This window comes from Lissotriton helveticus, chromosome 3_1 (genome assembly GCF_964261635.1).
Source record: "Lissotriton helveticus chromosome 3_1, aLisHel1.1, whole genome shotgun sequence".
In the NCBI taxonomy this organism is placed as follows: domain Eukaryota; kingdom Metazoa; phylum Chordata; class Amphibia; order Caudata; family Salamandridae; genus Lissotriton; species Lissotriton helveticus.
This window is the reverse complement of record NC_136061.1, coordinates 1,413,883,887-1,413,897,426: the sequence shown is the minus strand read 5'-3', so window position 1 is coordinate 1,413,897,426 and position 13,540 is coordinate 1,413,883,887.

Below are 13,540 nucleotides of genomic sequence, written 5' to 3'. Positions count from 1 at the left end.
TTACATTTTTTATAACTGGCCTAAAGAGTAACATATATGTATTCATATAGTTTGAGTAGTGCATCACGTTACCCCCAGCAGTTGACACAAGAGGACAAGAACAAAAAGAAAGGTAGGAAAGGAGGCAGAGGAGAGGAGAGACAACATAGGCAGACAGAGAAGATAATTAAGAAAGCATGGACCACAATTAAGAGGTAATCTGGTGTACTTGCTCTAGACCAGGTGCAGTTCCACTCCTGGTCCCAAAGAAAATGACACCTCTTGACAAAGCAATACTTATTTAATTCGCGTTCAAATTGGTGCAGAATGAATGATTCTGGCCTGTTGCTGAACGTTGCTTTCAAAGAATGAACATTTGATCGTATCTTTACTAGCATAATCGTTGAGCAAACTGGCAAAAATCATACCTGAGATTCACGTCTCAAAAAGAGGTGATTTTATCTGATTGTACCGTATAGCGCACTACAAACTATAGATGCTTGCAAAAGTACATGCTGGAATTAGTGATCATGGCCGAGCACTTGAGATCCACCTCGTCTCTCATGACCCAGTTGATGTCGAAGGATATTCAGTCCCTCTTCATTAATAATCAATACATACAATATTCTCTCTTAGCAGTGGCTAGAGGCAGCCTATTTTCAGTGTAAATGTAAATGTCAAAGGTTCTTATATAGCGCCTTTTCACTGCAAGGTCTGAAGGCGCTTGCTTTGGGAACCCGTCCTGGCTTTTCCCTGTGAGATAACCTTGTACTGGGCATCCCCAAGGTGAAAGCCAGGCATCCCACCACGGGGGGCCGTAGTGGAGATTAAGCAAGCTATTGCCCAGAGTTGCAGAGTGTGAACCCGTGATTCGAGTAGGCACCGAAGCGAGAATTATCGGGTCCATGGACATATGGGCTCAAGACCCTGCCGCATCGGGAATTGAACCCTGGTCCCGGGTCTGCCTCCTCTAACCAGTGAGCCACACTTCTCCACTATGCTATATGTGTGTGTGTGTACATGTGTGTGTGTGCTATTATATATATAGGTATTGAAATTGAACTAATTATGTGCTTTAATTATAAATGTTTTAGCCTAAGGCCTCTCCTCTCCATCTGGGGAGACTGGCGAGTTCATGTGACCATATAGTGTGACACACCACGCGCCCGCGCCTGTGGCGCCATTTCGAGCCCTCCTGGCACAGATCTCAGCTGGTCCATGCTAGAACGTCACACAGGTGTAGCGTCTTTATCAAACTAGGCAGTGTAGTGCAATTCTCATTAAACATGCAGAACCGCGACTATCAGAACACAAAGAGAACAAGCATTGGCATAGCCAAAAGGTCTCTCTTTTGGGACCCTATAAGTATTTAGTTATGCAGCACAATATCCTTGGTGCAACAACATCAACTGTTGCATGGCTAAGCACTTATAAGGTCCCAAAGGCGATACCTATTGGCTATGCCAATGCGTGTTTGCCTTTGTCACTGTTTTCATATGTTTCCCTTCTTGATTCACTCCCCCTTTCATGCCTTTCCTTCTCTTATTTTGTCAAAGTCTCCTAATGAAAAATAAGTCTCGGTGCACAAAAGTGAGTTCCAGAGCCGACCACCTCCAACCAAAAATTAAGCGAACAGCCCTTTTGCAGGCCAGAGTGAAAGCCTTTGTAAAGTTTCCCAGCTGTCTGTTCTACAGGCTCGGCCTAAAAAAGGCATCTGAAAGCGAATGTTTCCTCAGCATGAAAGAGTGTTTAAACAAGTATTCCACTGGCATGCGCCTGGGTGTGTGTGCCAACAAATAAAACAAATACACGCTGAAATCCAAAATATACAGCCGAGAAAGGCAGCGAGAGGCACTGCTTTGTTGTAAAGCCTACTGGTGTGTTCTGTTTGTTTAAGCTTCCTTCCGTAAAAGTTTTTTGTTTGGCTCTGTTTACCAAAACTAATGTGTTTGACATTGATCAAATAAATCTGGGATCCTCTGCAAGCAGGAAAAAAAAGACAGTCGAATGCTTTCGAGTTGTCTGTTTTAGGCAGTTTTATCTGGAAGTTTTACACTGTGAATGTTGCTACCCAAGAAGTGCTGGGTAAAGTGCCCCAAAGCACGCACTGGAATATTTTGCTAATTTATTTTCCTATTTTGCAGAAATACTCCAAATAAAATTGTTTCAGGCGACTTCACCAATCTGCGCATGCGTGAAACGACCGTCCAATAGTTTCAGGTAGGTGTTAAAGCGTGGAATTCCCAGCCCGATACACAGTAAGCAATTCTAGAGCACACAATTCTCATAGCACAGATAGATGGTACTCATTAACCACATTAAAAAAAACAAGCATTGGGAAATGCAAGAGGTGTGGTGTCGGCGGTTGTGGCAGGAGACCTTCTACAAGGACGAGGTCCCTTCTGAGTAAAATCCGCACTATCCTGGAGGCAAATAAGCACACTCACAGACTGCTGTATGGTATGGGCAGAAGACTGTGCGGTTATCGCCAACGGCCAGATGATTTGAAAGTGCATATTCAGGTGAGGGCTCGCACGGCAGGGTCCTGGGTGGCTCACTACATCATTTATCAACTCAGTGTGAAATTGCCATTTCTGAATTTGACATGCAAAGTCTCTGAGCTGTTGGCCTGGTTGCTTATTTAGCTGTAAGTCATAGCACCGGTGTTGTGAGCGGTCAGGTGCCCCATCTGCAACTCGAGTGGTCTGACTGTCCTCAATTTCCTAGTTCTCCTCCCTTGCACAATCTTGGGTCTGCACGTCGACTTGGTGCATCTATCTTCCTGATGTTTCTCATGATTATTTCACTGCCCTTCTTTACCATGAACATAGTGCCGTCAACCCCAAGCACCATCCACACTCCTGGTTCAAAAGGTATCCTGAACTTCCACCCTGGCCCGCGGTCTCTGATGATGACTTTGTTGCCTGACAAGATCATCCGTGCCTTTGCTTGCCACCTTTGGCTCATGCACAAGTTGTCCTGAGTGCTCTGAGCTTGAGCTCCCTGTGAGTCATAGGGTGACTGGATCCATCCCGGGTGCACCGGGATGGTGTCTCTCCTGGGCCCATTGAACAGCAGGGCTGGTACAATGCGGCATTCCAATGTTTTAGTGGAGGAACCTCTGGAGGTTGAGTTGGGAGTTTGCTCCTTCAGCCACTTCGATCCTGAGGAACCTTGCTCAAAGTGAGCAAGAATCTTTCAGCCTTGCCGTTTGCCTATGGCCATTGCGGAGTGACACAGCATTGATGTATCCCCAGGTGACTGAGCAGGTCCTTAAATTCTGACCCCTGGAAAGGTGGTCTGTTACTGGTTTTGATCTCGGCTGGCAGACCAAGCATTGTGAAAGTCTTTTCCGGCACAGGTGCAATATTAGTGAAAGACTCCTTTCTCCTGGCCAGGTAATCAGCGCTGGTGCTGTGACGCTGAGAGAGCTATGCCTTACTACTCTATTCCCCTTGCAGTGCTAATAACCACACAGACACATAGTGATACTGTCTGGAACTGGCCCAGGGCATGTGCACCTGGCCCCTTTTATTAGCAGTGTCACCTGACCGGTGACACCTGTGATGGATGGGTGTGGGGTGAGTGTGGAAGCAGCACTCGAGGGGGGGCTGGTGGAAACACCTTATTTACAAACACTAGACCGTGTCCCGCAGGACACTTCAGGTTGGTATACTACCTCCATGCGGTAGTGCTGAAGTTGGAAGGCCCATCTTTTAATTTGCAGCGGATATTAGGGGCTGAATCTCAGAAAAGTGGGACTTGTGGTTGAAGGTCCATGACCACTTTGAATGACCTTCCGCACAGTTATAAATGAAAATGCATACACACTTGATCGCCAAGGTCTCTCTCTTGATCTGTGCGTAGCAGGCCTCAGTTGGAGATAGCATCTAACTGGCGATCGCCAGCAGTACCTACCTTCCAAAGTCCACCTCTTGGGTAAGAACAGCTCCCAGGCCTATGGGACTCGCATCTGCGAGCAACTCCTTTTGCTTCTTGGGGTCAAAATCAGCCATAGTGGTCTTGTTCAGGAGGGCCTCCTTCACTGTCTGAAGACATCATCTTCCCTCTGGCCCCATGTCCAGCCAGGATGAAACTGCCACAGTATGTGGCCGTGCCCAGGAAACTGCACACTTCGGAGATGGGGCCAGTGCTGGGGCTTGTTTGATGGCCTGTGACTTACGGAGGACAGATTGTACCCTGTCCAGGTTGAAGACGTAGCGAAAGAATTCAATAGCTGTCTGTGAAATAGATCATTTCTCTTTGTTTAGTGTGACTCCATACCCCCAGAGCCACTTCAGCGTAGCTTTTAGGTACTTATGATGTTCTTCGGCAGTTGCCGAGTAGATGAGGATGTTGTTGTTCATGTTCTTGACAACCTAGAGCCCCAATAGAGTTTCCTTTATCACTACTTGAAATTCCATTGCCACTAAGGATGTGCCTAAATTCAGCCGTTTGTACCAGTGTAGTCCCAGATGGTCATTATATACATACTCACTTTTGAGAGGAGTAACTAGGGATAGCTGGTATTTAGGCATAGTTTCGAGAACCCTCTCGAGCTGTTCAGGTTGGACATTATATCGTCCATGAAGTATCATTGATTTTGTGCTTGTTGGCACAATTTGGGAGACGCATGTCAATACAGAAGCGTATATTTTTCCTGGCTGTTTCGGTTTTTCTGCTGGCACCATTAGGGACACCCAGGGTGTTGATCCTGACACTCTTTCAATCACTCCTTGCTTTTCAAGCTTGTCGAGCTCCTGCTCTACCAGTGGCATTAAGTGGAATGGCACACGGAGATGGTGGTGGGCCATGGTGGCTTTTAGGCACCCCAGGCCGCTGAAAAATTCAGGGAATTGGTCCAAAAGTTCCTCAACTTGGAGTACCTTCACATTCTGGGCAATCGACACAAGCCCCAAATCTTCCACGGTGTGGCTCCCTAACAGGTTGTCAGCCTCCTTGTCGACGACATGGAATATCTTTTTGACATCTGGTCCAGGGATATCACTTGCCAGGTCATGTGCCCTCACAGTGGCAGCGGAGAGGGGCTGCCATACATAAAGATCATGGTGTGTGATGGGGTAAGCATTTGGTTGGGTGGATGGCACCTGTACTGCTGGATCCCCATCACTGGTGCAGCTGTGTCGATGACGGCTTTTATTTCAGATCCTGCAATTTTGCGTAAAACTTGTGAGCTGCAGTCTTTGCTACTGTTTCAGCTCACTCATGAACAAGATGAGGAAGGCTTCTTTGTCATTGTCATCTGAGGACGAGTCTTCTAGCCAACAAATTTGTCGTTGCAAGTTTCTGGCAATTCTGGTTCATTCAGGGATAGTTATTGTACCACTTTAGATGATGTTCGCCCTCATCTGGTTCCCCGTGCTCCTGACCCCAACTCGGCACACTGATGCAAAATGGGTACTTTTGCCTCAATTGGAGCATGTGTGATGTTGTGCAGGGTAATAATCCAGGGAGTGTTTATCACAGCCACAGTATTTACAGCGAGGCTTTGTCAAAGAGGGGGTCTGTTTTTCCCATTGTGCGAATAGCATTGGCCCACACTACCTTGATGGAGGGGGCTTTTCCGTGCCTGGGTGATGGCGATGTCCACCTCGTTGGCCCTTTCGGCTGTGCCAAGATCAGGATATCATCCAACCTGATGTTTCTTTGCCTCAGGATGAGGCCTCTAAGAGTCTTGTTATGATACCCTTGGAATATTTGGATTCTTATCTACTGTAATTGGTCACAGGTGTTGCACGTACTGGCCAGCTCGCGCAAGCACGTATAGAATGCATCTAAGGACTCTCCCATGCATTGGCGGGCCTGACGGAGTTTGAAACGGTCAAAATCAGGGCTTAAATTGGGGTCAAAATGAGCGTTGAGCACTCTTATGCCAGATTCGTAGTCTGTGACAGGGTCAGTGTTGGGAAGATGCTCAAACAATTTATAGATTTCTTCTCCAGTGTAATGAAACAGTAGGGAGAGCTTCATGGCCCAGTCTGTATCTCGGGTGGCCTCAAATAGTTCCCAGTGTCCCTTTCCATGTTTTCCAAGGAGGAGACGCCGTTGCAGGTCAGTGAGTTCGCTAAATGGCGGCAGGACTCCTACAAGTGCATGCTGCTGTGGAAAATGTCTCTAGTGCTGCTACACTGGAGATGGGACATTTGCATCATCTGCCACTACCATGGTCACAGTGCGTGGTCACATGCACCCTAGTGCCAGGGCAAAAGTCTCAATAATCCCCCCACCACGTTACCGACCTCAGTTAAAGGGAGAAGTTCCAAAATGCTTAAGCAGAGGAGAGCGTGTCCTGCAAAGCCAGTGGGTGCCGTCCTATGTGCTGACGTGGAGGAAGGTGACAGAGCAAGAGTGCAGCCCGAGCTGTTCCAGCTGGTGACTAACCTTGGCAGTCGCTGTGCCTCGATTTAGGCTTACCAGGGCTGAGACGAGAAGGCAGCTGGGATGCAGCACCTGGGCCAGTGCGACTGGTACGGCCCACTGGGCGCTGACCTGTGGAGGGGTCACTGACCTATGGGGAGATCTGTGTTTACAAATAGCTTATGATTGGGGATATGAGGGGCACTCTTGCTCGGTGGTAGTGAGAGTGTCCGAAGAGGCGGTCATGGGGCGTGGGGGTGCAAAAATGATTGTCGCACCGGGCGTCACCAGCGCTAAAGTCGGCGATGCATGCCTCGCCGACCAGTAGCACAGGGCCTCTTAACAGGGATGCAGGCGAAATAGATCACCGCGTTTCGGTATTACCTAATACCTTGATGATCAACCGAACATCTGTGGCAGTAAGGGAATGAACAACTCGTGTACGTGAGGGTGTACTGGGGATCATGCTGGAGAATGAGTGAACTACGGACTGGGAAAAGCGTCAATAGAGTAATGGGAAACAGGCTAAATCTGGCATTAGGAAACCTGCTGTTGCCGCAAGGCATACTAACACAATGGCAACAGTGGAGACACTGGAAAAAGGGTCCCATCCTGCCGAATTTAATACTGGTATACCCCAGTCAAAAGTAATCCTGATACCTATGACCAGAATAGGAAAGGGGAATTACCGAGGTCGAAGCTTTAGCTACAACAACTCTAAAGAATGGAACTCTCTCCCTGGTTATTTGAGAGAAATACCAATGCACCTTGAGTTTAGGAAGCAACTGAAGACATGGCTATTCTAAGTTCCTGTAGTGGTCTGAAACATAGTAAGGAGTACCGAAAGTGCCAAGACACCTACGGGTATTCGCACGCTATACAAATTGCATATACATTTTTTTAAATCACTCCCCTAAAAGATAGGATTGATCTCGCTACTCGATCTATAAAAAGTTTGGAGTGTGTCCTTGCAAAACTGCTCAGCCCAGTAGTTGCAGCTCTGAATGGTATTGAATTAACACTGAAAGACTTCAAAGGGCAACTGGTGGAATTATCTGACAAGTACAAGCCCCTCTCTGATAATGTTAGGATGTGGCGTAACGGCCAGAGCGGCTGACTTTGTAAGTGGGGAACTAGGTTCAAGTCTAGCGGGAGGCTCAAGCATCCTGGGATTCTCAGCACATCACTTAATCTCCATGTGCCTAAAAATGAATGTGTCCATCTCTAATGCAACTGGTGTTCATGTAAAGTGCTCTGATACCTTCGGTCGAGTTTGTGCTATAAACAACGGTACAAATGGTTTTTTTTAAATGCAGAGCAGATAGCCAAGCAAAGAGAATGACAAGGGACAGACAGGGGCAAACACCGGTCCAACTAGTGGAACAGATACTGGGATAATCCCCGAGAAGACTCTACATTGCTAAGGCTGCAGTTTTCTCAACCAGATGCAATTTCAGTGCCAGTGCCATTAGACCTTTCTACTGATAGTAACCCAGGTGCATCATCTTCTATTGCACAGCCTACTTTGCAACTACCACCTGAGGCTGCTCCATTGGTGATTATCCTAAAAAACGTACCTGCCATGTTGCACAGCCAGGCTGAAAGCGAGAGAGACAGTTAAAGAACAGGGTCATGCACTGGCTATGCTCATCACTGGGTGATCTGAGCAGCAACTTTGTATCACATAATATTATCACAGTGCGGAGTGTGTCATGCTTAGGCAACATGCCAAAAGGGGAGCAAGGTGACTGCATCATTGTTAATTTCACAAATGCCCAATTAGTCTGCTCCATTTTATATAGATTATTTGAACAAACCAATAGTGATCGTCTTACAAAAGCAGTACCACTGACTTACGTTTATAGACTCAAATTCCTTAGTGTAACCTGCTACTGTTCCTATGAGGCCAACAGTGGGAAGATACCAGGCTGTGCCTTTTGCAATTCCAACTTTTAGTCAATTTTCGCCCCTTCCTGTTATTGATTGACTGGATTACACAGATCTGAAAGCCTTTGTTGGTTGTGGTCAGAGGCACACCGATATTCTTATTTCTAGTCCCCCTGCAAAGACATGTAAATCCATGAGCTCCATTGAGAACCAAATATCTGCCAATCCACAGACATTTGCTCTCACTCAGAGTCCTGGTAAAAGTGCACCTATACTTGTTCTGGATATTAGTGTCTTATTTTGGAAGATTGCAGGGATTGCCCAGGAAATGCAAGATCCAGATTACATCAGAGCATTTGCCTACAAGAGGCCTGTTCATGTAACAGTGTGCACCTGAATGGGTATCATGCAATATCAACTCCTTCTACGCCAGCCACACATGGTCACATCATTGGTGAAATTTTGCCGCTAATCAGCACAACACTGTCCTGTAAAATAATGGAAGTTTCTTAGACACCCCCATGTTCAGATTATGTGTCTATCCCTTATCACAGAGTCTACCCCTAATGTGATCAATTTACATCATAATAATTTTGACTGTAGTAATACTGCAATTATAGACTCAATTAATTTTGCTCTAAACAGAGCCACAGGAAGACTACAGGGGGATTTTCATATATTGTACGGAGTGGACTTTAATAAAAGATTTTGTCCATTTTCCTGTAACTCCATTTGTCAATTGTAGGAGATTTATTCAGGGGACTTATCGCATTTTACCCACAATTTTTGAGGTGACGCTTTAAACACTCTTTTGGTCAACCACAATCTCATGATCACTGTCGACTTGATGAAGGATGAAACAAGTAGACAAGTTTCATTCATAGGGAAAGGCGATGGCAACCTAATTGATTTTATGGCAGTTTCAGTGGAGATGAGAGAGAACACTTCCAAATACTCAAGTATCCGCTGCGACAAAAGTGACCACAATCCACTAGTTCTTCATTTATTTCTAGGCAATGTGGCCTCCGCATCCACTTATACTACTCCATCAATAGAGTATTCAAAGAAACAGGGAATTAGACGTAAGTGGGCAGAGGTAGTTTTGGGGGAGCTGCTGAGAAGTCTACTGAGGAGATAGTGAGAGTAAAATTGTGACATGCCTGTATTGTGATGGCAATCCTTCAGATATTTTAGAGACATATTAAGGGTTATGTAGGCGAACCCTTGTACTCTTAACCACACCTGGTGCTCACCACCCAGCAACGCTCATCAAATGGTTTAATGGGCCATGCTCTGAAGCACATAGATAGTTAAAAATGCCCTGAAGAATTCTCCTAGGGATATGGAGCTAGAGGGGTCCTGTAGATGCCTGTATAAGGCCATGATTGAGGAAAGGAAAAATGTAAGAAGAAGGGAAGCCTGGGAACAGTTAGACAGGGCCAGTGAGGAAAAAGGCACTATTATGTTCTGGAAACTGGTGAATTCCTCATATTTTGCTAGTGGACATAATTCCAGCACCAACATTCCCATTCATTCATTTACATGGGTGACAAATTTTACTAAGGATTTGAAGATCCACTCCCAGAAGCCATGGCAGGCAAACTGAAGATCTTACCTCTGTTTCAGAGACAGATACACTGTTGATAATTTCTCTAATGAAGTCATTCTAGCAGTGAGTAGATGCTCCACTAATAAAGCACCCGGCCCGGATGGGGTGCCAAGCAATATTTTTAGGAACAACACTGAGCTGTGGGCCCTCATACTAGTCAAAGTCCTAAATAGTGCAATCGCTTGTGGTCCCCCAGGCCATGGTCAAATTCCATCATGGCACCAATCTTCAAAAAGGGTGACAGAGGGGACTCCAAATGCTATTGACTGATTTCGCTTAAAGATTGCACAGCAAACGTGATGTGCAGGATTCGGTTGGAGGGTCTGGAAATGTGGGCGACAGAGTAAGGCATTTTATCTCTTGTGTAATATGGTTTCAGGTGCGGCCCGGGAACGATCGACCAGTGCCTGCACTTTTTCTCAGGCACAATAAGTATATAGGGGTTAAGGGTGGGGTACCTCCACCTTGCCTTAATGAACCTCAGCTTAGCAGTTGACAATGTTGACAGAGGCAGATTCTGGTCAAAATTACCAGCTTTTGGAGTGGAGGCAAGGATACTACATGTCTTAATTCAACTGCATGAGGATGTTGTAGGTTGCATCAGGTACGGCCCTAATGGGGAATGTACTCCCTCCTTTAACATCAGGAAGGTAGTACGCCAAGGCTGCGTCCTCGCTCCATTATTATTTAGTATCTATGTCAGTGATTTGGAGAAGCATCTAGTGGAGATAGTGGCTGATCCCCTGAAGGCGGGGACAAGAGGCATTCCAGTACTAATGTACACGGATGACTGTGTGCTCATGCCCAGAACAGGTGTGGACCTCCAGTGATTGGTGGAGGGGTTTGTGGATTTCATGAACTCCTTAGGGCTACAACGAATAAATCAAAGTCTTTTGCTATGATTTGTGGCTGCCCAAGGGGAAAGCAGAACATTCCAGACACAAGGCACTAATTTATAGACAGTGAACACCTTCATATACCTTGGGTTACCCTTTGACAATAAATGCGATTCCAAACATCTTACACAATTTGAACAAAACCAGGGTTCAATCTTTAAGTTTGCACAGAAATTAGTTTCTTCCCCTTTTAAAGGGTATTACTTAATATATAGAAGCCTAGATGCAATTCGGCAGCCACATGCGAGGCAGGCCTTTGGGGATTCCAGGAAACAGTACAACTACAATCTGCCAAAAACAGTTTCCTACGCAAATTACTTCAATTACCTGGGGGCGTACTTATATGCCATGATAAATTAGGGTTACCTCACTTGAGAGATATTATTAAGATAGCTGCGATTATGTTATGAGTCTCTACCTGGTGTGGACCTGAAGAAGTACTCAACAAAGCTGTCATAAATGATTGTCTGAAACTTGAGAAGGCTTGTGATATTAAGAGGCTGCAGTATGTCAAGGTCTAGCTCCATTTGATAGGTTGTCAGAAGCTTTTTGACAACTCTCAATATATATCTTGAGGCATCTATAACTACTTGTTAATAAGGAACTGCTGGGTCACATGATGAGAAAAAGAGAGGAGGAGGAGAGTGGCAAGCGGATGGGGTAGAAATATAGCATTTTGATGACAACTAATTGTATAAAACCCTACCTGCTCACTATTCCTACGTACACAGCAATTTCATCCTGTTAGATTCTGACTTAATATGCCCCATCTGGTGGTCTCTTACCCATCTACAGCTCACTGTGATAATGATCTCTGTTAGAAGGGGCAATCTCCGAGGGCCAGGTTGTGCTCACCCAGACACCCCAAGATCCACCTCTCCCACAGAACTTGCCGAGTCTTGATTGTGAGGTCCTCGCCGGGGAGGCCTTTGGGTTTGGGATCGTACACACTGAGCTCACACCACACTACGAACAGACACCACACCGTTGGGTTTTAGGAACAAGTTCTTTATATAAGCAAATAATGAAGGAAGCACTCTTATATACACAGTGGCAACAGGACCACAAAGTCTCTGAGGGTTCGGGAAGGGGGAAGCGGGACAGTCTTTTAGTCTCTGGGTCAGTACGAGGCGTACCCCACGCACAGCTCTCAATCCCTGAGCCGGGGGTTACGGGATGGTGGTCGTACTGGCTGCCTCACCTTCGTCGAGTCGGCCCGGTCGTGATGGCGGTCTCGATGGTCCAGCCGGACCAGAGTACTCCTCGAGCCGCGACGAGGTCAGCAGGGCTTGATCTGGAGAAGTTCGTGAGAGCCGCGACAGCGTCAGCAGGGCTCGGATGGTCTTAGAGGTCGAGCCGCGACAGCGTCAGCAGGGCTCGGATGGTTGCAAGTTCAGCTCGAGCCGCGACAGCGTCAGCAGGGCTCCGATGGTCTTAGATGTCGAGCCGCGACAGCGTCAGCAGGGCTCCGGTGGTCTTTAGAGATCGAGCCGCGACAGCGTCAGCAGGGCTCCGGTGGTTCAGTTCCTTAAGGCGAAAAAGGAGCCGCGACAGCGTCAGCAGGGCTCAGAGGTTCCAGGTGAGTCTTCTTAGGGTCAGCCGCGATCAGATCAGCCGGCTTCAGGTCCAAGATACAATTGCCCGCTAGTTGTCAGGCGGGCCCAGTTATAGTCCTTCTACTCTTTGATCTCCGGACCCTCGCAGGCAGGGGTCTCCGGCCCTGGGGGCTGGTCGTTGGCGAGGTCCGGCGGTTGGCTCTTTGATCCCTTTGAAAGATGGGTCCGGGAATTCCCAGACGCCCAGCGGGTCTGGAGCCAGCCCTCGGGGGGGCCAGAGGGGTGATCGAAACTGGCCCACAGGGGAGGGCCAAAGGTGTGACAGAAACCAGCCCCTCAGGGGAGGCCGGAGGTGCCATCGAAACTCCCTGGCTTATCTCACTCGGGGAGCCCTTTACCCCCCAGCCGGGACTGGCGCGCCTTTGGAGTCTGGGCCTCGCTGGGGCCGGGGTCACGCTAGGCCTAGGGAGACAGGGATGTCGGGAAGGGAAGATGGCGTCCGGGCCTTGTGGGGCATGCATGGTTAGGCGCTCGGAGCGGGGCGAGGAGCGGGAAAGGCAGGCCTGGTCAAGGTTCTCGGGGGATCTAGGTGTCCCTGGGTAGGACGACCAGGCTCGGGTTGCAGGCTACACTAACGGGGTGGCTGCGCAGGGGACTCGGGGTACAGGCCTACGCTCACAGGGTGTGGAGGGACAGAGGTGAACCACGCCACGAGGCCGGGTCCAACACGCGTCCCCCCCAGCTGAAGGCGGGGAGAACTACCCATCCTCTTGGGGGTTCTCTTCGCTGAGGCGGAAGAATTGGGACAGGCCGTCTGCGTTGGCGTGGTCAGAGCCAGGCCGGTGCTCAACAGTGAAGTCCATCCCCTGGAGGGAGATGGACCAGCGCAGCAATTTGGGATTCTCCCCTCTCATCTGCATTAGCTACCGGAGAGGTCGGTGGTCGGTCTGGACCCGGAAGTGAGTACCGAACAGGTAGGGCCTCAGCTTCTTCAGGGCCCAAACTACCGCGAAGGCCTCCCGCTCGATGGTGCTCCACCTTTGTTCTCGAGGGAGTAGCCTCCGGCTAATGAATGCCACTGGTTGGTCTAGGCCGTTCTCATTCACCTGGGACAGGACGGCCCCGATGCCATGCTCGGACGCGTCCGTCTGGACTACAAACTCTCGTGAGTAGTCGGGGGCCTGCAAGATGGGGGCAGTGCACATGGCGTCTTTTAACGTTTCGAACGCCTCTTG